The 17,902-nt window shown below is 41.4% G+C and overlaps 1 protein-coding gene and 1 long non-coding RNA gene across 2 annotated transcripts in view; one reads left to right on the forward strand and one right to left on the reverse strand.

The window, feature by feature from the left end:
- SLC35F1 (solute carrier family 35 member F1) overlaps positions 1-17,902 on the reverse strand; it is a 224,799-nt gene that overhangs the window by 124,072 nt on the left and 82,825 nt on the right. The window lies entirely within an intron of this gene.
- On the forward strand, positions 2,817-8,491 carry LOC146439866 (uncharacterized). The gene is made up of 3 exons (XR_014851315.1): positions 2,817-2,897; positions 7,239-7,331; positions 8,353-8,491. It is a non-coding gene; the product is annotated as an uncharacterized LOC146439866 (long non-coding RNA).

Consider the following 17,902-nt stretch of genomic DNA (forward strand, 5'->3'; position numbering starts at 1 on the left):
GTTGTACTTAAATTTCTATCTGCAGGAGAGAAAAACAAATGAGGGGACTGGGGGGAAAATGCACTTACAAAACAAATCAGATACTCAATTATTTCATTATAATCCACTGTTACAGCATAATTCTGCTCTGGATGTGATACCAACTAAAAAAGTCACATCCTGACATTGCAAAGGGGACGTGGGAGATCCTTTTATTGGTTCTGCAATTCCTTAGGGCTTTATTCACTATGAGAAGGACTTGCTTTGAAATGGGATCACTCTTTTCCTCAGAGGTCCTGGTGGGAATTGTAAGGCTTTTTTTACAGAATTGCATAATGAATTCCCAGAAGTGTTAGAGAGAGAGCTCAGAAAATGCAGTAGGGTTCTTAAAATACACAAATAGCAAGACTCCATACAGCAATTCACTGTATACTCATATGCACAAATGTGGGAATGTGGAAAATACTGTATAATGCCAAATGCAAAAAGGAGGGAAATGCAAAAATGAGTATTTTCTATCACTGTTACTTAGTTTAGGCTCACCATTTATTTCATAGAAATGTTTTGTATTTTAAATCAAGCCTGTGCTTCTAAACCATGTTATATTGAGATGTATGAGAGCCAGCCAATCAGGTTACTGATAGCATTGCTGGACTTGGCACTATGACTGCCATTTGGAAACATTTATTCTATCATGACTGCTCAGACAGAATGGAAAGACATTATCTGACATGAAGAAATATATCTACACTTGATCCTCAATAAATTTGAAGGAATAGGGTTTCTCTTCATGGTTCATTGCCTTTATCTGGGAGGTTGATTTTCCTACATGCAGTTTTATTTGTTCAGCAGTTTAGGATGAAAGAAACATGTTAAACCATCACTAGAGAAAGATTGCACACAGTCCCTGGAAGACTTCTCCTGTCAAATGCTCTGTCCTGGAGGAAGAATGAAGTCTGCACAATGATGATTTGCTTTTAACTCTCACTGCATACAGCAACTCTACTTTGATAATTTCACCAGTATCACACTACACGCTTTAAAGTACCAAAACCCACATGTTTTTGATGCGCAATCGAAAAAATGTATTAATTTATTAATAATCTTGGCTGTCAATGCTCCCATTTTCCTACCACCGTCCCTATGTGTTACGCAGGGACAGTGTTTTGAGAAGATCACATAAACATCCCTGGGCTTTTGTCAGCTAAAACACCACTAGTTCCCTACTTGTTTCCACCTTTCTACCCCTCAGCTTATTTGTCTTCCCCACTATCGCTTACTGTCAGCTTGGCTCTTTTGAAGTTCTGTGCCCAAAACCCTGGAGACACGAACTATGTGTATGTGCTGTCAATAAAATTAAATTCTACCTGTTTGACCATTATTTATCATGTTCTTTCCATTATGCTAACATTATCTCCTTGCTAATGTTGCTGTGGGATGTTTCCCCAATCTTTTACAATCTCTGGATCTGTTTGGTCATGTCTCTCTGCTTGATATAAAAAATAATATATATGTGTGTGTATTTATTTATGTATATATAAATCCAATTTATTTGCCCATGTTTTGCAGTCCAAATCTTATTATTAAACAGACACAAATCTCTATCCATTCTGAGACCAGAAAGAAAACCAAAACCATCTAAACATAGAGGAAAAAAATAACTCTTAGCTTAAATATACCAATAGGCCAAACTATGGTTTGAAAATTTCACTTTAAAAACTAGGACTACTTATAGACAAAAAAATGCTGCTAATTTCATATTCTGGAGAAAATGATTGTAATAGATGTTATGTGTACATTGAAAAAATATTGCTTTTCTCCACAGCACTCTCAGGACAGCTCAGGGGTGGATTTCAATGGACAACAACAGTGCACTCATGTTGTTGGCTAGCACAGCTCCTAAAGGTTTGGTGCTTTTTTCCACAATTTAGAAACTCTAACACTGTAGGCCAGGCTGTTAAGCTTCATGTGTAAGTGATCCACTCCATTAGGTCCACTGAGATATCTCAATTTCAACTAAGTTTAAAATTACACTTTCTTACTTTTGTTGACTTAGTAATTGGCCTTGAGAAGCATCATTTATACCCTGAGCACAGAACAGATGAGCGTAATGATACTTCTTTCACGCACTGCAAATTTGTGTGTGTGCCCTGAAGGACTCTCAGGTGGCTCTGGACCTTAGCAAGTGTACATCTCCTGAAGTCCACATCAAATACCCTATTTGTTAAGGACAACCTTTGTGTCTCTGGTGTCATCCATTCCTGTTTAAAATGGAAAAGCTTGAACAAAATCAGAGGGTTTTTTTTCTATAAGAAGGGAGATCAACTTCCCTGGTGTCCTGTGCTATCATGAAGTGTTGAAACTCTGGATTAAGCCACAGAGGCTCTGCTGTTACAGTGGGGCAGACATTGTCTAGCAAAGCAGGAGTAATGCCCTCAGCAGGGCAGTTGAGCGTCTTGGGAGAAATCCTGGGGGTTAGAAAGCATAAGGTGCTAGTGAATGCAGTAAGGATGCTGCAGGACCTCCAGGTCAGCTCTAAGGAATGATATTTGTATGTCTAATAAGCAGGATGAGTCAAAACTGACTGGTCTTATTCAACCTACTCCAGTCCTACTCTACTTCCCACTCAGCTCACGTGAAGTTGGTCACCCACCTCCTTGTCAGTCTTCAAAGCTCTCTCAGGCAACCCGAGTTCTGCATTTATGTATTCCCTGATTTATGACTTGCCCACCTGCATTCTCAAAGTGGAAGGTTGGAACATGCAGCTGTGATGTGACAAACTGGAGTGTGATCCCTCTTCAGCTTTGCTGCACCTTCTTTCCTGAGCTTGGGCTTCTACTATGCCGGGCTGAGGCTGTGGCACAATGCTGCAACCAAAGGCTCACACAGCAAAAATGACAGTGTGATTGGATGTTAGGGTATTCCTTTGGGTACATTTAAATTTCAGTCACATGTAGGATTGGGGGATTTCTAATTTCACATTTTTAAGATTCCTTTTAATGTGATCATTGTAACTCTTCCTCTCCCCAGGTGGCATTGCATGTACGGCTCTGTTCTTGGCAAAAATAATTTTTTTTCTCCTTCTTTGTAAATACATATCTCAACCTGACACATACTCTGAGAAACAGAACTGCCTTTTTATTATCCAGCCTCCAAAACAATGTGCTTTCTCCTTTTTCTTGTTAATGAAACTTGGAAATGAAGACTTAAGAGATGATATGGAAGAACAACATAAAAGAGGAACTGAGTAGCAAGAGATTTAAGATTTTGTCTTGTATTGCTGGTATATTACACAATAAATTCTATTTGTATATCCAGAGCACTACACTTAGTGACACAAAAAAAAATCTGCAGTTTGAAATATACTCGAAAGGCAAGAAGTAAGATTTAACTCTGGAAATTTAGTGTTCTGATTACAGTGCATAGTAGTTTCATTTAACTCACTTTTTAATTACCATTTTGAAGTCTCTGCCCTTTATTTTTAGTGTGAGTGGTCATCCTACTTTAGAAGAAGCAGAGCATCAACATTATTCTTTTCTCTATCCCTTTATATATCTAAATTGAGAATTAATTCTATGTCCATTCTGCTGCTTCTTTTGACTGATTCATAACTGATATAATTAAGCAATAATACATGGCAGAAATACACCTGTGGGTATATATCATCAGTATCATACCACAAATATCAGGATGAGATATTAAATTTTAACCACCCAAGAATTGCTGCAATTGTCCAGAGATCGTTTGAATTTCCTGTGCTATTATTAAAAAGAAGAATCTAACAGAAATTGAAAAAATGAGGAAGACTGGAAGGTTTGTGTCATATACTTTCACAATGGGCAGAAATGCCTGGGTCAATACTTTCATGGGAGGCAATGGGTGGCCTGCTTTTCATTTGTGCCCAGCTTAGCCTCTCAGAAATTCCTGCTGAAATCCTCTGCTTCCACCTTCTCCAAGAAGCTCACTAGAAAGTCTCAAACTGAGCAGATGAGGCTGAAGGCATCAAAAAACTAAGTACTAAACTCTGGCCATCTACTTCAGCCAGAGCACTAATGATGAGAAGCAAACAGCTTCGCAGGACACAGCGCTCCAGTTAACCTTCCATTAAAGCTTCACCCCAGCCTTCCCTCGTTGTCCCCAACAGCAGCTTTGCAGATTCATCACCAGACAGTGCTGTGGGCACAGTGTCCTGGCTCACAGCCAAAGGACCATGAACTAGTCATCCATGAATTATTTTCAGCTGTGTAGAGAAAACTAGCTGGGCTTGGATCCAAACCAAAGATGGTGGAAGGCATGTCAGCGCTGAACAGGAGCTCCATGTGCACCTGTGGACTGCCAGGCTTGTATTTCTCTGGGCTACTGCTATATGGAAGGGAGGAAACAACTGCTGCCCAGGGGCACCAGGGGTCCCCACGGGCAGCTGGAGGGCACGCAGGCTTTTGCATGGAGAAACAGGAGTGTTCCTGCCTGTGATGGATCGTCAGGCAATAACACAACTTTAGGAAATCAGGTGAGAAAATTTCCTTTTGGCCAACTAATGGTGACAGCAAGCCCAGAGTGATTTTGCTTAAGGAAGGGAAGAGATGGTGGGCTGGAGAGGCCTGGGTTGTGTGTCCTGACCTCTGTTATTTGTAGAAGAGCACATATCAGTTTCAGTCTGTGATCTGCTCTCGTTTTCAGAGCACAGCCACTGAGCAACCCTAAAATATGCCACTGTTCAAGCAACTACACAGAGCAGGCATTTGTCACTGGTCATTTATTTTCTAACTAAAACACAGCAACAGCAGAGAAGCACAGGCACCAAGTCTTCCTGGACCAAAATTTTGTCACAATTATTCCCATGCAAAACCCTGACTCTTCTCCTTTGCTTCAGTTTCTCCTGCAAGCAGCTGCTTTTCACAAATATCTCTCTACTTCTAGTTTAGCATTACATCAGGTTTTATTGCTTTTTAAACATATCTACTGTTAAGTTTCTAAAGCTCAAACTATCCGAGGTCCTGAGATTCAAGGCCAATATATATTGCCACTATTCAAAAGGAGTTTCAAAAAATGTCTGCTGCATTTATTTCCATGGTTGTGTTGTACAGGTGTGCAATGAAAAGGGACCCACTCCCCCACCTGCCAGTCTTCACAGCATCTACAGCAGCTTTGACAACTTTGCAGCATCATCTGCTCACTGAGACAGTTGGATTTTCTTACTGCATCCCCAAAAGAAAAAATGTGCAATGGCACAGAAGGTGGCATTTGTCAACCCTAAGATAAAATATCCTGATGATGAGCCAGATTGTGTTCAGGCATGCATACTAGCCAGAAGAAAAGAAATGGGGGGGGGAAAGCCTGAGGAAAACACTCAAGAGACATTCCTTTTCAGGATCTCACAGCCAAAGCAGTCTACAGTAGTCACCACTGCAAAAATGCCTGCTGTAGTCATGAAGGCAGGCATGGGGGAAGGCTTTGACTTCTACTGAAATTTAAAAAAATAAACAGCATATCCCACTTTACATGAGAAGCACAATTTTCAGTGTAAGGGAAAAACATTGTATGTTCATTTCAGTTTAGAAAGCAAAACTCATTTTTCTCAAATACAGTAGGAGTTGGTCAAATATACTTGAATATGGACTACCAAGCTGATAATTTGCAACATGTGGACCAAAAACATTCTAGCACAGGTTGAAGGAAACCCCGAGAAGCTGTAGGTACACTGAAATTTGTTTCAGTTGAGTTCTGAAAAAACACTTGCTGTCCTTCCATATTACACAGCAGTTAGCACTATAAACATGCCAAAATACATGCAATGAGTATTTTATATTTGGCAATTTGGGCACAATTATCCCAGCACATAAAGAAATGCTAGTAAGGGAAAAGAAAGAAGGAAAAAAGGCAGCTGTTGTTTTCAGTCCACCGTTTCTTAACAGGGTTAGCAGAAAAGAAAAAGAAAGGGAAAATTACAGGAAAAGGACAATAGGAAGAAACCTAACAAAGGTGTCATGGTGTCCTCCCATTATTTTACAGAGGCTGCAAACAGTTCTGCTTCCAGCAGTAGCACAGCCCTAACTATGAGCCATGGAGCTGCAAGTTAGTTGATTGCCAGAAAACAGCAGGGATACAAGGCCTAGTACAAGGACAGTGAAATCAAGATGAACTAGAAAAGGAACAGCCTGGGCTTCTGAAAGAAGATTAGTCCTAACTGACTGGACACATTGGTCCTGAGGATCATAGCAGGCTGTCACCAGGCACACCAAAGCTATAATGTTTGTAGTTGCATTGCCCTTGGCAGGTACCATCAATCAAGTAAGCAACAATAGAGACAAAGAGACCACAGGTGACAGCACAGCCATCAGGCACCAGGCACATCCCTAGCAGAACTCCTGCTGTGCCACCACATGTTAGGGCTCTGTGGTTTCCTCACTGTGGTACAGCAGCTGAACCTTGCTTTCAAGGCCACACTGTGAACAATACACTGCTGGCTTAATGAACAGAACTGCATGAACTGTGCTTCTGTCCTGCCCTATGCTCCTGCCTAAATAACTGCTGAGTCAAGCTGCCATGCTCTTTGTTGTCACAGTGTTTCGTAGGTCAGCTAAGTTCAAGCTACTGATGCCTGCTCTGTTCTTAATTCAATCCAAACACCACGGCAGCTACAGTGTGTTTCTGCCTAGACTCTTCACTCTGCTTCTGCTTTATGTTGCTCTGATGGTGACCAGGAACCAGCTCAGCTGCCCATCTCTGTTGGAGCACTCCTTAAGAACAGACAATTCCTCTGCTCAGTGCTACTCTACTGGCTCTTGACCTCTGCCTCTGTCCCCATCAGTGCCAAAGCATTCTGTTCAAACCCACAGGCTCTGTGCTCCTTTGTATTGTTACCACATTGCTGTCACTTCATTAATGCTGAAAGACTTTGTTCAAGTTTTCATAAACAAAACCCAGGGTACTATCATATCAGTTATGGATCAAATAATAGAGAGCATTAATGGCATTACTCATCGAACAGTGGAGAAGCATCCGATTATGCTAACAGAGAATTCGGTTCTTCATATGAAATTTTCTCATAACCCTAACACATCTCATCTGTCTATATTTTAGTAGGCTTTGAATTGGGCTCTCATTGCATCCTATAAACAGACAACACCGTAATCTGCAATCTCCTTACAGTTCAAATCCTAATTTTCCAGACACAGAAGATTAATTTCACAGAAGTCAGAGAAACGTTCTTTCTCAGCACTTCTGTCTCACACCTTTTCTTTTTTATTTTTCTTCAGATGCTACTTAAACAGCCATTTCACCTACCCTAATATCTGCAATGCCATTACAAAATGAAGAAGAGGACTAGGAAAAGTGATTAAAACAGTCAAGTAAGAAGGCATATAAAAGGAAACCTAGAAGTCATCAGGCAATGCACATTTGGAAAGACAATGTAAAATAGTTGCATTTCTACTACCCAAAAGGGTATCTTTTCCCAGCTCTCTCAGATTCTCCTGACATGTGGCCTCTTCTGTTAGGTCCCATTTTCACAGCTCAGCAAGCACCTCCCACTTGTGCTCTCTCTGACCTTACCCCTGCTGGTGCAGTGCACACTGCAGCCCCATCAGACATCTGCCCTTCTCAGATTCACCAGTGGCTGAGGCAGATGGAACAAAAAATGCCCATGATTGGACTGCTTCCTTGTTGAAATGACAAATGGGTTACTGTTAAGAAAAGCATATTGGTTAGGTTTTTTTAATTATGAGAAATTACTTCATCCTACTTAGTAGGAGAAAATATGCCTGTGGTAGATACAAGAAGTGGAAAGACGGTGCAGTATGTGTGCAGTAACTGGTGTTTACACCTGGATAAGGCAGGAAAAGTCTTGCACATAACAAATTTAGCATCTGGCACTATTAAATTTTTTCATCCTAGCTAACTGCAGTCAAAAGCAATGTACAGGCAGCTGCAGATGCTTCCAGTACAGGCTTCATATAGAAAAGATAACTATGAAGTTGTGCAGACTCTGAAAACAATTTCTCCAAGAGCTATTGATAACTGTGTTCTTCTTGCAGCACTGTGGCTGTTTTTCTATCTGAGAAATAGAAGGATTTTACCTTTGATCTCAAGCAGAGCTTTAAAAAAAATCAATTCACAACCACTGTAACTTTTAAAATTTGTTTCTACCAGATAATCAACTGTGCTGCTAGTATCATCAAACATTTTGCCATCTTATAAATAAATACTTAAAGTGTTGCTATTGCAATACCCAATCTGATGATAGCCAAAGGGATTATAAAGAACTCAAAAGAAATCCATCATTTACTACACAATCCATTTTTTAAAAAAATAATCCTTTAATACAAAGACAAAGCAAGAAAATAAACTGGGTCTTATCGCCTCTGCTTCCAGAAGCAAAGCATACTTTCAAGTTCAACTTACCCAGCCTGGATGAAGATGCACTTCCCCAAAAGCACCCTCCACATCCCCACTCCATCTAGAAGAAATTCTCCCATGGATCATCCGGGATCAGATGAATGAGATGTGTACAGAAAAGAGAAACAGATGTGGGTAATCTTCTTTAGAGCATTCTCTGTCTTGAGAAAATATATTCTTAACTAGATATTATAGCCCAGGCAAATAACACTTTTAAAGCAATATTCAGTTTGGGGTCCACTTTTTTACTCCTGTCAGAAAGCAAGTAAGGCCATGTACATAGGGATGGTTGAAAAATGGATTTGCAGGAACAGTGTGAAAGGGTGAGAAATGTTTGGTGGCTTGGTAGATAACGCAGTATTTTGAAAACTAAGAGGCATTTGGACAAATCTCACCATGGAGAGTAAAGAATGTATTAAATTTCTAAAATAAAACTATCCAGCAGATTATTCTAATACAATTAATGTACCGTTTTGTGACACATGAAGCTAAATTTTTTACAAACTTATTATTCCCTTCCTCTTCAGTGTTATGCAGCTCTGATTTGCGTGCTTAAGAATCCTAAGTCTTCAGACAGAGAATCAATGGGATTTGAAGGCTTCATCCAACACCTACAAGCTGTACACATGTGCTAATACACAGGAAAGGAAAATGAATAAGGATGTGGTTGATTTTCCATGCTGCTAGGAGCGAACTTCGACTCCCACTTCTTTAGGGCAAAATCCAAGAGTTTCCAGTACTTCCATAAGAGGATTTTCTTGACCTATTGTCATTTATGAGAGATCATTTAGAAACTGAAGGTTTCTGTGATCAATCCTGCTCAGACCACTACAATGGAAGGATTATCATTGACTTCAGTAAGAGTAAAATTAAGTCTTCCATTGATAAAAATGTATTTATTCTATGGTAAACCAAAACATCAAATGGAAATAGACTTTCACTTGTACTGAATAGTGACTCCTCAAATTTCTTATTTGCATCACTGTCCTTTTTGGTCTCCCCTTGGTCAAGAGTGCTGACCCAGGACTGCTGTTATTTGCCTTTGCCATTTTACATGCTGATTTTGTTTCTTGTATGTGAAAAAAAGAGCAGAATGTGGCATTGTACTGGCTTTTGTGGCCAGACTCAGGCCAGACTCTGTGATATGCCTGTTTGGCACCCAGTGCCCTTCAGTTCAAGGACTGACAGAGATAAACACATGCTGTTGCTGTGACCGAGATTCTGAGTGCCTGGACACTTATCCCCTGTCACTTAAAAAACCTACCACTTCTTTGGCCCATCAGCAGCTCCTGCCACCAGGAACACTGACCATACCCACTCTCCTCTGTACATGCCTAAACTAGATTATCCCTTTTTTGTTTTCCCAACACCAGAATCTTGCATTTGGATGACTGAGTGTTCATGGGCAAAAGACAACAGCAGCGTGTGGTGCTCTGAGCTGCCCAAAAACTTGAGGTCCTCTGCTCCACTCAGGAAAACAAAGAAGGATATGAATAGATAGACTCCCAGCTCCAGAGATTCCCCAAAAGGCAGCCTGCAGTCCTTCCTCAGTGACACCCAGCTCAGCTGGGGGGCTGCTGGACATCTGTAATTCTGCCCAGTGTGCACTAGATGCCACTGCACTGATTGTTTTTAGCAGCCAAAGAGCCATTGCCTTTCCTCTGGCAGCCACACTTTACCTATTAAGAGTCTATTGATTACCAGTGGCTTGGAAGTTCGACACACTTAGTCCAGCAAAGCTCCCATCACTCAGGACAGGGCTACCTCTGTTTTGCAGGTGGCAAACTGGGGTACAGCATGATTTAGCCATGGGTTGGGTGTACAAGGCTGACAGTGTATGGACTGCAGCAGCAGTCACCTGCACTCACCACCAGACTGAAGTCCCAGTAAGCAGATTTCTGCCTCTCTCCCTCTGCCACTGTTGAAGCTAGAAAGAGGAGATCAACAAGGAGGCAGAGTGGAGCAGATGGAGCATAATGGTCACAGCAGTGGCACCAGCAATGAACCCAGCTAATCACAAATAAATTCAATGCTGCATGGAGGCTTCCACAGACAATCTGAGTTTCTCAACCTCCTATTGCCTGCTCAAAATCCTAGACATCTTCCGAGGAACCACCTCCACAGGTCTCACAGCCAGGCACCCTCTTGCCTCTGGGCTCATCTCCATGTTTCTTCAACAGCAAGACTTTCTGGTGATAAGGAAGGAGAGGCATCAGGAGAGGTTTCCTAGGAAGGCTAGAAAATCTGCATCACTCAAGGTTTTTAAGAGGGAGTTAAAGGCAGCAAAAGATGGTGTCCCCAGATTGTGACACACCCCACAACGCTCTCTCCCCACTCCCCTCCCTTTCCCCCACTTTCAATTTCAAAGCAGCTGTATGGTCTGTATCCCTGTATGGGATAAGGAAGAGCTACTGCAACTGGTAGTGGCTCCACAGAGCAGCTGAGGTGTTGGGAACCCCTGCAGTACACAATCTCTTTCAGCGTTACTTTCCTTCGATTCTGAAAAGGGATAAACAGATCATGGAGGAACATCAGTTGTTCCTCCTCCACAGATTTCCTGACAGGACACTGTCTGACCCAGACATGGCAGCTTCTCACAGATGTCATACAGCAATCCCAGATACCTTCCACACTCTCCCTTCCACCTGCCACACTGGACTTTTACATGAACCTACCCAGGAAAGATATACTAAGCCTTGTGAATCTGCTTGACTCATGCCTGACACAGTCAGTGATGGAGCATGTTCACCACCTGCTAAAGCTTGTGCAACATCTAATTAATAAACTGTCACATAGCCCATTGGAAACAGCTGTTTACAGCTGTGGTGCCAGGGTGCCATTGGTATTTTGGGGGCATCTCCTGCAGCAAGTCTAGGTGAGCCCTGGCTGAAGAGAGCACAGCTCTAAAAATTTTAAACCCTGCTTTCTGCTTTCCCCCTCCCAAGACAACCTAAACTCTTGGTTTGGGGATGGGACAGGAAACGCGGCTGTGTGTTACCTCAGTGCCAAGAAAGACGGCAGCAGTCCAGCATCAGCTGTGAGCATTTGCACACCTGCAAGGCTTTTTTATGTTTGCTCTGCCAAGTGAGCTCATTTGCAAATTCTGTTTCTACGGCACATTTCACTGTCTTCCAGGAGCTGAGCAAATGAAATTAAGGACTCTGACAGAAGTAGGCTTCATCTCTAGGCTAAGCTGTATGAAATAGGAAACAACCAAAGTCTAAATTGAGGTCTTCCTCAAGGTCTAAATCAATTAACCACAAGGTCTGTCAAACTTAAAGCTATGTTAAAAAAGATTCAGCAGTGATAAGTACTTGAGTCAGCTCTTTCTTGCCCAAACAGAGAGTTTTTAAGATGTACTTTTATGGCCATGGTGTTCTGCAGTTGTTTTTGTTCTTTTTTATTTCTGGTCACCAGCTGGAAAGTCTTGATTTTCTTTCCTGTGTGAATTTTAAAGTTTGCCCTCGCTTGTGCAGCCACTGGGCAGGCTATATTGGAAAGAAGGCTGATCGTAGAGGTTTTCAAAGGCTGAGGGAACAGTGTGACACAGCCATCCATGTTAGCCTAGAGCTGGGCAGCCACATGACCTACGACCGTGCTGCAGGTGAGTGAACAAGCCTTGCTGCTAAACCTGGCCCAGCAGCCCCTCCTCAAGTTGCCCACAGTTCTTCAGTCTGGTGTAATCGGTCACTCCTGCTGCTGCATTGCCCTCAACACTGCATTTCCCCAGAGATCCTGCACACAGGCTCTTCCCATGGGGCCTCCTGAGCTTCCCCCTTCCCTCCCAAGCCCACTAGAGCCAGCAGCTGTGTGGCAAAGCCAAGCTAGCTGTGTTGGGACAGAAGCTGGCTGCTCTGAGACATGACCTTATCCAGCCCAGCAGTGAGAAGAGCCACAACAGGCACACTGCAGGACCACTGAGTTGTCACTTTCAGCCCCCACTGGCCTGGGCTGTGCAACAACTTCCATTAGTGCCATTTAGAATCACAGAATTATTTAGGTTGGAAAAGACCAACCTAAGATCATTGCATACAACTTTAAGTCAGCACTGCCAATCCACCACTAAACCATGTCCCTAAGCTCCACATCTACATGTCCTTTAAATATCTTCAGGGAGGTACACTTCACTAGGCAGCCTATTCCAATGCTTGACAACTCTTCCCATGAAGAAATCTGTCCTAATATCCAATCTAAATCTTCCCTGCTGCAAGTTGAATCTCCTTTCAGGTAGCTGTAGAGAGTGATAAGGTTCTCCTTTTCTTCAGGCTAAACAACTCCAGTTCCCTCAGCTGCTCCTAAGACCAGTGCTCCAGACCCCTCACTAGCTTTCCTGCCCTTCTTTGGGCACTCTCAGCATCTTCCTTCTAGTAAGGGGTCAAAACCTCCACATCGTCACAAGATTTACACTTGCACTCTGGAATAACTACTGTGTAATTGGTATTTTTTTCTTATGATTATTGAAGCTTTTACCTGGGTGATTTTTCAACAATTAACATATTATTTATAGCTGGTGTCAAGCATTGCTGTTGCAGTTTTCTCAGCTATCACTTGCTGCCAGGTAAATAATTCTGTAAATGAGATTTTATATAAACTCTCCCACATATTAAGCCTATGCATGCAAGTGTCACTCCATGAAAGCTCTCTCTTGCTCTTTGCTTGTAGGTAAACTGTCTGCACACCCATCTGACATTCAGGCCATAAACAGCCCTTGCTGCTCCCTTGAACAGGGAATTGTGGAAAAAAATGCCAGCGGGAATACATGTAGTATTTTGTAAATTGTAAAAGAAAGAAAGCAAAGAAAACTGGGAAAGCCTGTAGGCAAGAACGAGAGAGAGAGAGAAAATAGTTACTAGAACAATAAAGCTTTTCTTATTCAACAGCATTTCTAACACCAGCATCCAAATTATTAATTTTACCATCCCAAGCCAAAGGGACATATTTAGTAGGTCACTGCTTTGAGCCCTCTTGTAAAATCTACAATTCCAAACACAAATCACTCTCATCTGGCATTCCAGAGCTCAAAATTGATTCAAGCCAAGATTTGCAATGGCAGTGTATTAGTGCTGCTCTAAATATCTGACATGATTCAGTGTCTTTTGTAGTGCAATCAGCTCTTACAGGAGTTTTACTCCATGTTTTACTGCACTGAAATGCTTTTAGCCAATGTGTCTTATCCAAGTGCTGACAAAGTACATCAGCCACACTTGAAAAAAAGCTACAAAGGCCAACTGGTAAGCTTTGCGTGAACCTTTGGTTACTCGCTGTAATGCATTTTGGGCATGGAAATTATTTGAAGCCCAGATCAAACTGAGGAGCCTCTCACCTTCTTCTCAATCAACCACAGAGCAGGCACCAGAAAATGCTGCAAGCACTTCTGTGCTTTTTCAGACCTGGCTCAGCTTCTAACAGCTCAATTAGGATCAGAAATCCAGTGTCAATCAACCAGAAGAAATACCAGCATGGACTTTGATAGCTCCCTCCAGCAGGTCCCTGGTTTATAGTACTTTGGTTCCTTCACATTCTGTAGTCCAGCAAGGGCATGGAAATTACCATGCATGAGTCCATATGGACATGCAGGCTTGGGATCACCTTCTAATACTTGTGGTTAGATTCTTGTCCTGTTCTGGACAGGATGGGGTGATTTTTGCAGTAGCCAGGAGTGGCCATGGCCAGGTTATTCTGTATCACCTCATGTCATTGCCTGCGAGAGTGGAAAGGGACTCTTTTTGGGGAACAAGGGGCTCCTTTCAGTCAAGTTAGCATTGTGGATGGACCTGTCTGGACCAGGCATGAGTGAGACTCAGGAAAAAAGCAAAGTCCTCTCAGATGAGACATTTGTGGTGGCCAGATCACAGGGCAATGTAATACTTCTTTGCAGAAACACTTCTGAAAAAGAGACCAATTTTCTAGGCTACAGCCTGGAATGCCCACAGTTTCAAGAAGACATTTGAGGTACTGCAAGAACAGTTTTGACAATTCCATCACTCACTGCAATTTTATTTGCTGATTGATCCATTTAGAGCCCAGATTCACTTTGCTAAGGAACTGGATGTACTGTGGTCTTCTCTTTTTTAACGTCCCTATAGATGTCTCTTGGCTTTTTTTCCTGTTATCATTTAAGTGAACACACCTGAAGCCTTCTAGGCAGCTGACCTTGAAGAGGGCTTTTGCATAACCATTTCACTCAAAAGAAAGACAAGGACTGACAACCCCAAACCCATCATACCAAATAGAAAACCTGACACTTGATGACATCAGTGAAATCCAACTGAGAGCTTTAAAAATTCTAGATATCATCTGTCAGTGCACTTTTGAATTCAGGACAATGCAGACATGTTATCTCTGCCTGTTTTATTCACATGGGCCAAAAGTGAACTAAAAGTTGTCTTTCCAAATCAGACTTATATAGGAGCACATTCAGTCAGACAAAAAAATATTAATTAAATTCCATCAAAATTATACATATTGTAGAACAATTTCACTTCTGCCCTGTGAAATGCAACAGAGCTCTTTTCTTCTGGCTAAGTATGCTGTGTAAAGAAGAAATGCATGTCTGTATGTAGGCCTCAGTTCACCACGATATACATACTTGAAGAGATTATAATATTACATTAGAAAATCTCCTAATGAGACTTCAGAGGCTTCATGCAACCCAGCAAAAAAACAAGGAATATGTGTTATAAATGTTCATGTTCACACACAAACACATATACTCTATTAGTAGGTGTTCACCTGACAATGCTCTTTGCACACCTAATTATAGCATTCATCATCTTAACATTTTCATTACTCTTTCTAATGCATATTAGGCTGCAGTCATCTAAGTCAAACAGCTCCTGTAGGAAAAATGTGTTTTACGGGACCACTGTCTCCAGTGTACAGTTTAACAATGTTAAAAAGATATCAACATAAAATTAATCACTAAATTTTTCATGAAGGCAGATTTACATTCCCACCTAATTTTGGTTTAAGCAGTTATTTCTCTATTATTACCACAGTGCTGAAACTAATGTTCAGTAACCAACTGTATGATCCAATGGAGAATCCAAATGACTCCTGGTGCTAATGACAAATATCTTCAGAGAATAAATATCTTCTGGACAGTGTGCCAGTTCTAATCTGTCTGACTGTATTTCAGCTAGTGTAATGAAATCTTTCTGTTTGAAAGAAAATTATTAAATAAGACTTCAGATACTTTTCTGTGTCAAAGAAAATATTTTCAGACTCTGCAGCTTCAAGTTGCTACAAACCAGAAACTTCCTAACTGGTGCTGGGCTTCAATGTCAACATAGCTGGCATCAAAAACCGAGCACATTTATCCTCCTGCACCTGCACAAACAGTCAAGATCAAACCATGGCTGGCTTCACTGCAGGTCTCCCTCCCACTAACAGGCAGAGGAGTCTGTTCTCAGCACAATAAAGAAAAACCAGAGTGACCTAAGCAAGAAAACAGTGTTATGACTTCCCCTGAAATGCACTTGGCAAGTGTTTTACGCTTCTTCTGTGTTTTATCTAATGAATTTGAAGGTATTTCAGATATCCACGTTACCTGTGTTCTGTCTTGCATAATCCAACAGTGAGTATCTGTTATATAGAGGGAGAAAATATTTTGCTTTTCTTTCTCTTCCCTGCCTTTCCCTAACATAAAGTGCAGGAAGAGCTGGCCCAACAGCCTGAGGAGACAAGTTTTGCATCTCTCAAGAGGAGGCACAGCTTGGAGAGCATGAGCACAACCTCCCACACACAGTCAGACCAAGGTGCTTCTGCTCCAGGGGGATGCAGATACCCCCTTTTCACCTCCTCATCTTTTCCCAGGAAAGTGGTTTCCAACCTCCTTAGCCACTGCAGTTTCAGTTTCTCCACAAATACTGACCTATGTCTTATTTTTACTGCTCATTCCTGTATGTCCAAAATCTACCCTTCCCCACCTCCACTGCCCACATAGCATATGCTCCCATTTATGCCTCTTTCCAAATGTGATTTGTGTGACCTTCTAGCCTTTCTAATCTTACCTACATTATTCATGAAAATAGATTTTCTTCATACACATCTTACTTGCCTTTTGCTTACATTACCTCCTCTTTCTTCACCAATCATATTCCTCATCTTAAAATACTCTCCCTAAAACAGTCAATATATCTTCTAAACATTCCTTGTTCCACCAAGGCTTTTTTGCTCCCTGCCACACAGAAAGGGATGCTATCTTACATCTTGCACGTTTGCCCTGCTGCAGTCTGTCTTTGGTGCTGCAAAAGTTACTTTAAGCCATTATCTGTTTTCTGATAATGGCTTAAAGTAACTTTTTTGAGCTTCTGTTTTTTGCTCAATCTTCACCTTCCCTAATGACTGAAAAGTCCTAGCTTCTCTAAGTCTAGTCAAAAAAAAAAAAAAGAAAAAACAAACCAAAAACTTTTCCTACACATGAATTTGCAAAGATTTACCACCTAGTTTACCATGTACAAAGTCTGTGATTTCCCACCTGTATTTGTAAACAGCCCAAATGTTTTTAATGACAATATGACAAATATTTCCCCCAAATTTGCATTGTGTGTGATGACTTAGAGATGCTTTTGAACAGAGTGACACCTCCCACTCTTTTTGTTAAATATTTGCTTTTATGTGACTCATTTTAATCCATCACATTTCCCCACATTGATATTTACACTTTTTTCGTCCCTGTCTTAGTCACAATAATTTATTTCAATGGTTTGGCCCAACTTAATATTGTCTGTGATCCAGTCTTGCAAGCATACAGAAAGTCTTTACCCAATGGACTGCCCAGGAAGGTGGTGGAGTCATCCCTGGTGGTGTTTAATAAATGACTGGATGTGGCACTTAGTGCCATGGTCTAGTTGACACAGTGGTGTTGGGTCATAGGTTGGGCTCAATAATCTCAGAGGTTTTTTCAACCTAGTTAATTCTGTGATTCTGTAATTTTTTTTTCCATATGGGCAGAATTGTACCCATTAATATCTACCCACTCACAGAAGAGTTTATGTACTTGTGTCATTAGGAACAAAACAGAATGTTTTTCACTGAATAAAATTAGCTGATTTATTCTATCAAAGTGCCAGAGTTAACACCAGTGCCCTCAAATTGGCAAAGAGACACACACCATAACCATTTGCTGGAAAAGCTGATCAAGGAACAAAAAAATCTTTTCCCCCCAGTTTAAGATTAACTCTTTCCACTGACTTGACTGTACTGAGCTGGACTGTACAGCTCCCTGGAGGCTGGAGGAGACTGGAGAAAGAAGGTATCTATCATGCCTGACATGCACAGTTAGAAACCTGAGGAGGGGAACGGGTGATGTTTTACTGAGTGTACGGCCCCATTCAACAAACAGGCTAAAGTCTTGCTTCCTATTTTTCACTTTTCAAAATTAACATTTTTATATCAGAATCCCCCAGGCACTAGAGAAATTAGCCATTGTTAACTTTTTAAAAATTAGATTATAAAAACAAACAAAAATATTTTTGTGGCCAATTGAGGATGCTTCAGACAGGCTGTAAAGCAAAGGGTGCCC

The sequence above is a fragment of the Lichenostomus cassidix genome, chromosome 3, assembly GCF_008360975.1.
Source record: "Lichenostomus cassidix isolate B80296 chromosome 3, HeHo_3.0, whole genome shotgun sequence".
NCBI lineage: Eukaryota > Metazoa > Chordata > Aves > Passeriformes > Meliphagidae > Lichenostomus > Lichenostomus cassidix.